We start from the raw sequence: 11,944 nt of genomic DNA on the forward strand, positions 1-11,944 counted from the left end.
TATGACATTTATACGCATATGCATGACATTATAAAAATGAAATGATTCACAGAGCTATGCATACGTACATGTCGAGTCTTTTACTCCATATTTCTCTCATGTCTATTATTTACCGATTTTCATTCCTTACATACTCGGTACATTATTTGTACTGACGTCCCTTTTACCTGGGGACACTACGTTTCATACCCGCAGGTCTCGATAGACAGGTCAAGAGTCCTCCAAGTAGGCGATCAACTCAGCAGAAGATATTGGTGCACTCCATTTGCTTCAGAGTTACTTGTTTGGTCAGTATGATTTAGATGTGTATGGTTTGGTATGGCGGACCTCTGTCCCGACCTTTATGACAGTTATATATTCTTAGAGGCTTGTAGACAGATGTCATGTATATGAAAGATTGTACGGCCTTGTCGGCCTATGTTTTGAGTTTATTAATGATCATGTTGGCCTATTAGGCCCGTATGTCACGTGTATATGATGATGTAATAAGAAAGATACGTTACGTTGGTACTCAGTTGAGTAAGGCACCTGGTGCACATCGCGGCCCATCGGGTTGGGTCATGACAAAAGTGGTATCAGAGCAGTTCTATCCTAGGGAGTCTACAAGTCGTGTCTAGTAGAGTCTTGTTTATGGATGTGTTGTGCACCACACTTATAAGCAGGAGGCTACAGGGCATTTAGGACTGTCACTCTTTCTTCTTACTCTAGATCATGTGGTAGAGCTCAATTGTAAGAACTCAATTTCCTAAACTCTATTTTATTCGTAATAAAATGATGCCTACATCCAGAAAGACGGTTGGTAAGAGATATAGCCGTGGAAGAGTTGAGTCAGAGGAACAATTTTTGCATCATGCTTATGATGGATAAATATGAGGTATTCAGCAGATCATGTGTACACTAAGACGTGTAAGCCTCTTGATAAGGAACCTTAAGGCAAGAATGTTTATCCACCTTTATGATGAAAAACAATGAAAGATTCAGAAGATAATTACAAGTTTCAAGGAGTAAAAGAAGCAAGATGAAGAAGGGTACGAGGTACCCAGTTAATAAAGATTATCATTATTCAGGAAGGGAGATATAAGCATTTTGAGTTACCTTCAACAGTGACAGATGTATGTACAATTGGCCACACCGATCTCAGTTATGCCCTATGGGAGCTAACAGACATAGTTTAAGAGAAGGACGAGTTATCAGGATCCGACTGGGGATAGATTAACCCAAAATGGTGGATGGATTGGTAGAGTTAATTGACGTTTCCGAAGGATAGAGCAAACGTGGTAATGGATCTACTTGTGAGTCACCTCGATGGTGCACCCTAAAGTAGTACAACTATATATGAGTACTACAAAGATAGGCACTGGAAGCCTGGAAAGGATAAATATTATCTTAGTATGGCTCCCATCCCTAGTAGAGAGATAATGCTAGGCAACCCGAAGAGCCAGTGGATGGAGCAAAGAGGAGCTAAAAGCAAAAGAATATCTTGTTGAAGTTTTTAGAATAAAGTGATAGACAGAAATGTTAGCAGGAAATAGGAAGAGAGCTAATGAAGCATTAAGAGTAAGATGTGATACATGGATGACAACGGTAGGTCAAAAAAATGATAGTATTACAGAATCTATAGTCAAGTGAAGGAAGAGACGAGAGGTGATGGGCCTTAAGACAACAAAAGAGTATAGGCCAGACAGTCACATCCTCATTTCGAGAAATAAGTTCGCGACTCTAACGCGATTACCAAAAGGAAAAGTTAGACCCCAGAGTAATAGAAATCAGTATGGGCTAGTGACCAAGATAAACCAAACATGAATTAGGGACTGAGTAATTTGATAATAGTCGGCATCATGAGAACTTCAGATTGCGTTCCGACAATAATAGAATGGACAACAGAAGAATATTCATGAGAGATTCAGAGAATGGTCATTCAGAAATACGCTTCCCTAAAACAAGCAATGTGAGCAAAGTTAAGCTTAAAGGACTATATGTGCTAGTTACACTAAGTGTCACCCTCGTGAGTAAGCAATTTTGTTATCTTTGGTAGAAAAGGATTGCCGCAAGGTGAGTAAGGGTCATTGATGATGTGAAAAGATACCAAAGATGAAGAGGTAAAACATCTATAGATAGAGCGTCGTAGCGCTAAATATTGGTACTCCCCTAAAAGGGGAAATATGGAGTGATGTAGCATTAAGTCAGAATTAAGTGGTTCTAATAATTATGGAATGATAGAGGAAGAACGTGATAAAATGAGAAAGGGATGAGATTGCACTTATTCAAAGCCTACAGATAGGCTACGATTCCAGAACATTATGTAAACACGACGTCAAGGAGAGGAAGTAAGGGTTCCTACCCGAGATAATAGTGATTAAGAAGGAGCCATTGAGAGAGGTAAGTTAAGACAAAGGAAATAGCCCAAGAAAGATTACACGGAATATTGATATGAGAATGGGACAACGAGTAGTCAGTAATTGATTTAGGAAGAGCCTAGTTATGGCTAGACAAGAGGATACAGACAAATCAACAGATTGTGCCAGATGAACATAGTGAACCCCAACATGGGGACTTCAGTCTCACAGTTTGACATTGTGATACTTGAGAAATATTCAGATAGGAGTCGGGGTAGTAAAGGTACTGTATGAGTGTTATGGAAATAAAAGAGAGTCCCACTGGGAAGACAGTCAAAATATCAGTTCGTAACAACCCTATAAGCACAAGGGCGTGGAAGTAAGTAACTACATATAATTATAGGCAAGGAAGGACATCAAAAGGTCCGCCAAGTATACAATGTAATAAGCTCACAGCTTTACAAGAGTTAGAGAATCCTCCCTAAATACTACAATGAAAGACTAGCTGAGAAAGTAAGGAAGGAAGCTTTAACCTAAGCTGAGTGACCTAAAGAAGAAATGGTCATGTAAAAATAGTCTCACTACAACATTGTATGCACTCCATTCCAACATGCATATTATTTTTATGACATTTCGAGAAATCTTATTAACGTATTTCTTATGCATTTCATGTATTTATACATGTACATTGACCAATGACCAGAAGGCGTTATATATGCGTATATTATATGTATATGGGATATGGGAAAATATTAAGGCGTTATATACGCGCCACTACCCGATCAGCTGGTATACGTTGATGATGTTACCTACAGTGGCTGAAATGATATGATTGGATGCCCTCAGAGGGTTGATGATGTTATGAATGTATATACCTATACATGGTATGATATTTATACACATATGCATAACATTATAAAAATGAAATGATTCACAGAGTTATGCAGACGTACATGTTGAGTCTTTTACTCTATGTTTCTCTCATGTCTATTATTTACTGGTTTTCATTCCTTACATACTAGGTACATTATTTGTACTGACGTCCCTTTTGCCTGGGGACACTACGTTTCATACCCGCAGGTCTCGATAGACAGGTCGAGAGTCCTCCAAGTAGGCGATCAGCTCAGCAGAAGATAATGGTGCACTCCATTTGCTCCGGAGTGGCTTGTTTGGTCAGTATGATTTAGATGTGTATGGTTTGGTATGGCGGGCCTATGTCCCGACCTTTATGACAGTTATATATTCTTAGAGGCTTGTAGACAGATGTCATGTATATGAAAGATTGTACGGCCTTGTCGGCCTATGTTTTGAGTTTATTAATAATCATGTTGGCTTATTAGGCCCGTATGTCACGTGTATATTATGAAGTAACAAGAAAGATACGTTACGTTGGTACTCGGTTGAGTAAGTCACCGGGTGCCCGTCGCGGCCCATCGGGTTGGGTTGTGACAAAATAAAGCGGATTTACACACATGTGATCCATTTCAAAGATAAATCCACAACACCATAATTAAAAGCGGTAAAAGGTCCAATACACGTAGGTTCTAAAATACGTAATTGAACAAATAATATAAGCCAAATATAGTCAATAAAGTGACTGTGCTAGAACCACGGGACTCGGAAAATGCCTTACACCTTCTCCCCGGTCAACAGAATTCCTTACCCGAACTTTGTTTTCGCAGACCTATAAAAATAGAGTCAAACCTTCCTTTGACTAAGGATTCAAATAAAAGGTGACTTGGAACACCGAAAAATTAATTCTAAGTGGCGACTCTGTAAATAAAATAATCCCTTCTCAAATTTATCACTTTAATTGGAAAAACTCTTTTAACCCGCAATAATTCACATACATTCTTTTTGGGGTAAAAGGGGGTGTGACAATTCTGACGACTCTGCTGGGGACCACTAATAAGAATTCGAGCTTTGTATATTGATTCGTGTTTGGCTTTTATCATGTTTTGGATATTATTGTGTTTGGAAGCCTAATGTGATATTTGTCGCTTATTTACCACTTTAATATTTATTTGAATTGTGATATAAATTGTATCCTCTTTCGCACCCCTCTGAGTCTTCTGATAGTTAGTTATGTTGTATTTGTCTGCCAGCATCACAAAAATTCTGTCTTGAGATAAAGCCAGTTAGCCTATCGGCTTCTGGTGAAGGATTTACTCACACATGTTTAGACTGGAGAGCCGTTAGCTAGCTAGTGATGTTTTACTACTGGTGACACTTGACGCTCCTCGGCTCGGGTTGTCCGCCCGGGTAAGCCAGATCTAGATACCATCTTCTTTGGGATTTGAAAACTTAGAAGAACAAGCCACAAGTAATATATATCCCTAGTAGGCTACGCTTTACTTGCATCATGTGCATTGGACTTAGCGGGACTCGGCACAGGGGTCGGGCCCGTCTAGGACAGGTTCCAATTTTTTAGACTAACGTGTTTATTTTTTTGTGCTATTTGTAACATTATTTGGTAGGCTTTACTCAAATGTTGACCGTCTTTAGGATAGATTGATTGAACAGAGGAGAGAGAAAGAGAAAATTTCCTCCACGTTTTCATAAAGTTCCCATTGTTTTAAAAAAAATGTTTTGAAGGGTTCTAATGTGCAAAATCATAATTTTTAAAATATTTTTATTTATTTATTTTAACCGAACTACGCGGGTCAGATTCTCACCGGATGTGAGATACGTAGGCAAACCTCATCGGTTCCGGCCCCCAATTTTCAAAAAATCAAAAAATATTTTTCTTTCTTTAATTTCTTCTTTAGAATTATTTCCTTAGAAAATCCAAATAAAAATCTAAATCCAAAAATATTTTCCTTCTTTTCCGAAGTCTTTCATTCGAAAAAAAAATCAAATCAAAATCCAAAAATATATTTTTTCCTTCTTTAGAAGTTTTTCTCCCAAAAATTCAAAAAACAAATAAAAACAAAAATTTTCATCATCCAAAAAAATATTTTCTTTTCCTTTAAGAAGTCTTCTTTTCAAAAATTTCCAAAGAAAAAATCAAAAAAAAGGAGCTAGCTTATGTACTTTGTTCTAGTTATTCCCGAACTACGCAAGATCTAATTCATGCTGCGTCATGATACGTAGGCAATCTCCATCAGATTCAATCATTGTCATAAAATAAACTGAAAAAAAAGAGAAGAAAGAAAAAGAAATAAAATAGTGACAAAAAAATAACAAAGAAAACAAAGAGCGAAAAAAAAAAAACATGTGTGAAAAAATCCAAAAAGAGAACTCTTTGTCCAATTTGAAACAAAAACGCAGAAAGTTTCTGTGAATATGCTTTCAAATGGCGCGAGCAAGCCGCCAAGGTAAAACTTCCAACGGACGAAGCAGAAATGATTACGATCATCATATAGGCCCAAGAGGTGGACTATTTTCAGAACATGATGTCCGCTATGGGTAAGCCATTCGTTGAGGCTATCAAAATCGGGGAGATGGTCGAAAATGGTTTAAAAAGGGGCCGAATCTTGAGTCATACTGCCCTTAAGACCACATCACAGACTGTTCAGAATAGTTCGGGGGTTTGATGAACAAGAACAGGAAAGAAGAGGGAGCCATGATAGCTTCTAGCTCGAGGCTCCCCCCCCCAGGTCATTCAACCAATCATATATGCTTCCTAATGTCCCACAACACTATTATCCCCATCAAGATGCTGTTTATTCCGTGGCATCGCTTCCCTATGTGGTGATGAACGCGCAACCTTACACGCGGCCAGAACATTATACACAAAACCGAGCTCCACCTCCCAGAAATACCCATCCCTACCAAGCTCCATATTATCCCCAACCAAATGTTCCCCAATACAATCCTCGCCCAAGAGAGCCCCTAAAAAAGAATCAGTTTACCCCTATTGGTGAATCATATTCAAGTTTGTTTGAAAAGCTAATCAGGCTAGGTCTGCTACAGCCAGTGGCCCCGAACCGGCCGAACCCTGAGTCCCCCTCGCATCGAGTTGATGCTAGATATGAATACCACTCTGGAGCAGTGAGACATGATACTGAAGACTGTTGGACTCTTAAAAGAGCAATGGAAGACCTCATCGAGGTCAAGGCAATAATGTTTGGGGATGAAGAGGCCCCCAATATGACGAACAATCCTCTGCCTACTCACACCAATGGGCCAATAGTTGGAATGATCTGGCACTGAAGTCCATTGCAGCCATTGCCGAGATAAGAAAAGACAAAAAACAGTCGCCAAACCTGAAAGCTCCCTATTAGACAGGAGTCTCGGTAGCCGGTCTTTCTATCCTTTCTGCGTCCGGATTATTTCAGGGTGTAATCCAGATGTTTTACTTTTATTGTCTTACTTTTTGATGTAATCCCTTCTATTTTTTTAAAACAAAAAAATCAAAATCAAATGAAATTTATTTTATTGTCCACGAATGTCTCTTTTCTTAATTTTGTTATTTTTTCTTATTCTCTTTTCAGTTCTGTTAATGCATATTTTAATGACAAGACATGCTTGCGGACTTCATGCCCAGATCTTAAAATGCTGTCAGACCCCGAAATAATAAATCAAGAAACAGAATGTTTTGAAGACAAGGCTTGTAAGCAAATAAATAGAAAATTAGATCGAAGTTGAGATTCCCTCTCTTCGGATCATTGTTGAAGCCGAGATTGAGGATAAAGATTGGGTCAAGAACCGATTGGAACAATTGATACTGATTGATGAAAAATGATTGGCCGTAGTTTTTTGCGGGCAGCTATACTAACAAAGAATGACCCGTGTCTACAACAAGAAACTGCGACCTAGGAAATTTGAAATAGGAAAACTCATTCTTAGACATATCCTCCCACCTCATGAAGAAACTAAAGGAAAATTGGCTCCAAATTGGAAAGCCCATACATTGTAACGAGAGTACTGCCAAAAGAGAGTGGTGTATCTGGGAAACATCGAAGGAAATGTCCTTGAAACAACTGTCAACACGGATGCAGTCAAAGGTACTATGTTTGATCCTCTATATAGCATTAATGTTCTCTGATTGGAATGACGAAGGCTTTCATTCTCGCTATCCAAACACTATCAACCCTTTTGCTAACCCTTTTGAGCTGGTTACCGTTCTTTGATTACCCTCTTTGGAACATGAAGATGTTATTAAAAAAAAAGGAAAAAGAGAAGAAAAACAAAATAAAGAAGACGAAAAAAAAGAGAAAGAAAACAAAACAAAAATCAAAAGAGTTCATGTGATTGAACTACGTTTGACTTGATTCTGAAAAGATACGTAGACAGCCTCTCTCTGGGGTTCAGTCACACCAAAACAAAAATCTACATTTCCCTAAAGTTGAAACTGGGTAGATTTTACAATGGTTCAGCGATGGTCTCTCCTGAAAGGTTCCAAAATTGTAATTCATACTAAATTCTTTTTACCCAAATCCTTTTCAAGTCTTTCCGATCAATCAGCGAGAATGTTCAAGAATCGGAGGATGCAGTTACTTGGATCTGATGCAACCAAAATGAAATAAATAAAATGAGAGACTCTTGTTGGTAAAAACCCTCACGGGCACCGTAAGGCGATGATGAGTAAAGAAATCAAAATGAGAGAGCCTTGTTAGTGAAAACTCGCATAGAGCACTATAAGGCGATGGTGGGAAAAGAAATAAGAGAGGTCAGTTGGTGAAAACCCGCAAAGGGTGTCACTGATCAGAAAAAAGGATTTTCACAGCCATGGGCACCAACACAGTCCTTGGCAAGGTTTCTCGGTTCTGAGGCAAAAGTTGTGATGGATTTCTAAGGGCAGACGGTTTATAAGGATCAGACGTTTAGTCCAAAAGGCATGTCATGTTGATTGAAGTCCGCATATATTCCCAGATAAGTCCTTCTTTAATTTATGTTCCCCGAAAGGGATACCTCTTGTTTAAACTCATTTTACATTCCATTGTCATTTTTCTTTGAATTCCTTTCGATAAAACTTTGTGTCAAAATAAAGGCGAAGGAAGGATGGTAAGACCGATTACAAGGCTCTCGTTTGAAGTGAACAGATACATTGAAAAGGCACCCAACCTCGGTAAGGGCATCCAGGCCATAAACTGACCACCACTTTGAAAACTCATAATTTTTCTTTGTTTGTAGAATGAACAAAGCTGCAGAATGGCGATTCCTAAAGGACGAATGTCACCAAAAGTAAGTTTCCTCAAAATCTCCACTTTCCTTTATTTTTAGCATGCATCACTACCGATCATACCTCTCATTTTCGTATCATAACCAAAGTAGAACCTTTTTCGCCTAGGGGGATCTAGCTCATATTGCCGGATAGAAGTACCCTTCGCCCAGACTTGTTTTTCGTAGCTTAACCCAGGTAGAACCTTTTCGCCTAGGGGGATCCAACTCATAGTTCCGGGTAGAAGCACTCTTCGCTCAGGTTGTTTCACGTAGCTTAACTCAGGTAGAACAGTTTCGCCTAGAGGGATCCAACTCATAGTTCCAGGTAGAAGTACTCTTTGCCCAGGCTGTTTTACGTAGCTTAACTCAGGTAGAACCTTTTCGCCTAAGGGGATCCAGCTCATAGTTCCGGGTAGAAGTACTCTTCGCTTAGGATGCTTTTCGTAGCTTAACCCAAGTAGAACCTTTTCGTCTAGGGGGATCCAAGACATAGTTCCGGGTAGAAGTACTCTTCGCTCAGGATGTTTTATGTAGCTTAACCCAGGTAGAACCTTTTCGCCTAAGGGGATCCAGCTCATAGTTCTGGGTAGAAGTACTATTCGCTCAGGATGTTTTACCTAGCTTAACCCAGGTAGAACCTTTTTGCCTAGGGGGATCCAGCTCATAGTTCCGGTTAGAAGTACTCTTTGCTCAGGTTGTTTCACGTAGCTTAAATCAGGTAGAACCGTTTCACCTAGGGAATCCAACTAATAGTTCCGGGTAGAAATACTCTTCGCTCAGGTTATTTAACGTAGCTTAACTCAAGTAGAACCATTTCGCCTAAGGGGATCCAGATCATAGTTCTGGGTAGTAGTACTCTTCGCTCAGGTTGTTTTACGTAGCTTAACTCAGGTAGAACCTTTCGCCTAGGGGGATCCAGCTCATAGTTCCGAGTAGAAGTACTCTTCGTTCAGGTTTATTTTATGAAGCTTAACCCAGATAGAACCTTTTTCGCCTAGGGGATCCAGCTCATATTTTCGGATAGAAGTACTCTTCGCTCAGGATATTTTACGTAGCTTAACCCAGGTAGAACCTTTTCGCCTAGGGGGGTCTAGCTCATAGTTCCGGGTAGAAGTACTCTTTGCTCAGGATGTTTTACGTAGCTTAACCCAGGTAGAACCGTTTTGCCTAGGGGGATCCAGCTCATAGTTCCGGGTAGAAGTACTCTTCGCTCAAGTTGTTTCACGTAGCTTAACTCAAGTAGAACCGTTTTGCCTAGGGGGATCCAGCTCATAGTTCCGGGTAGAAGTACTCTTCACCCAGGGTTTTTTACGTATCTTAACTCAGGTAGAACCTTTTCGCCCAAGGGGATCCAGTTCATTGTTCCGGGTAGAAGTACTCTTCGCTCAAGATGCTTTTCGTAGCTTAACCCAGGTAGAACCTTTTCGCCTAGGGGGATCCAACTCATAGTTCCGGGTAGAAGTACTCTTCGCTCAAGTTGTTTTACGTAGCTTAATCGAGATAGAACTTTTTCGCCTAGGGGGATCCAGCTCATAGTTTGGGGTAGAAGTACTCTTCGCTCAGGTTGTTTTGCATAGCTTAACCCAGGTAGAACCTTTTTGCCTATCAGGATCCAACTCATACTTCCGGGTAGAAGTACTCTTCGCTCAGGTTATTTCACGTAGCTTAACTAAGGTAGAACCGTTTCGCCTAGGGGGATCCAACTCATATTTTCGAGTAGAAGTACTATTCGCTCAGGGTTTTTTACGTAGCTTAACTCAGGTAGAACCTTTTTCACCTAGAGAGACTCAACACTTCATCAATAATACAGGTTCCAACCGCTGGTTACCTTCCCTTTTAGTAATACAGGGTTCCAACCCCTGGTTACATTCCCTTTTCAGTAATGCATGGCTCCAACCCCTGGTTACATTTTCAGTAATACAGGGCACCAATCCCTGGTTATATTTTCTTTTCAGTAATATAGGGCACCAACCCTTGGTTACATTTTCTTTTCAGTAATATAGGGCACCAACCCTTGGTTACATTTCCTTCTCAGTAATACAAGGTTCCAGCCCCTGGTTAAGTTCCCTTTTAAGTAATACAAGGTTCCAACCCCTGGTTACATTCTCTTTTCAGTAATACAGGGCACCAACCCCTGGTTACATTTTCCTTTCAGTAATACAAGGCGCCAACCCCTGGTTACATTTTCTTTTCAGTAATACAGGACGCCAACCTTTGGTTAGATTTTCTTTTCAGTAATACATGGCGCCAACCCCTGGTTACGTTCCCTTTTCAATAATACAGGGTTCCAACCCCTAATTACGTTCCCTTTTCAGTAATACAAGGTACGACCCCTGGTTACGTTCCCTTTTCAGTAATATATGGCACCAACCACTGGTTACATTTATTTTTCAGTAATACAGGGTGCCAACCCCTGGTTACATTTCTTTTCAGTAATAAATGGTATCAACCCCTGGTTACATTCCTTCTCAGTAATCTGGGGTGCCAACCTCTGGTTACATTTCTTTTTAGTAACATAGGGTACACCACTCCCTAGTTGATTTGAGCTTAAATGCAGGGTACATCACTCCGTAATATCTTTGTTAATATAAGGTACACCATTCCCTAGTCGCATTTTCCCAACATAAGGCACACCAATCCTTAGTTGAGATGTCATTTTGACAAGAAGGGTACACTATTCCAAAAAAAAAAAATCATTATCATGTTTTCCCATGGTACACCATTCCCGACACTTTAGTGTTTTTAATAAAGAAGTAGTTTAAAATTTTATTACAATAACTCACAAAATTTTCCTAGTGAAAACTAAGGCAAAATTTTTTTCGCTCGTTTGTTTGTTTTGGTGTCTGAGCAGGTTTTACCTCGAGGCACAGGGTTCGAGATGACCAAAAGAAGAATTCTCAATCCAGAATAAAGAAAATAAAATAAAAAGAAGTGAATCTAAAATGCAGAAGTGGATGAAAAGATGTGGATTGCTTAAGACATGACTGAAGTTACGGGTTTTATATTTCCCGTTTTGATCAGAAAAAGTCGTAGAAGAATGAACTAGCACCTGCATCTAGCAAGCATCAAGGTTCAGATCAGAGTCTGCGTGAATAACCAATCAAGACTCAAGATCAAGTTTTAGAATACTTATAGATATGAATCTTGTAACTCGTAGTTGATAGGCTCGTTTAGTTTCTTTTGATTTTGATGTAATAATAGGACTACAGACCGGAGCCTCGACGGAACCTCACTTGACTCTCCAACTCAGCATTTCATCATTTTCTTTGAACTACACGCGGCCTGATTCCCTTATAACCCGGGATATATAGGTTGTACAAAACCAGGACCCGGTTGCACTCTTTTCTTTTCTCTATATTTCTTCCCATTTGAATAAAGATATGTTCAAAAATTAGTCACATGGCTCACCTTGTCTTTGCTTGAAAACTCTCCATATTTCCAAGCAAAGAGAGGCATGCTGTGAGCACCTAATTTTTAACCATATTTAAATTTTTGCCACC

This window comes from Nicotiana tabacum, chromosome 4, assembly GCF_000715075.1.
Source record: "Nicotiana tabacum cultivar K326 chromosome 4, ASM71507v2, whole genome shotgun sequence".
In the NCBI taxonomy this organism is placed as follows: Eukaryota; Viridiplantae; Streptophyta; class Magnoliopsida; order Solanales; family Solanaceae; genus Nicotiana; species Nicotiana tabacum.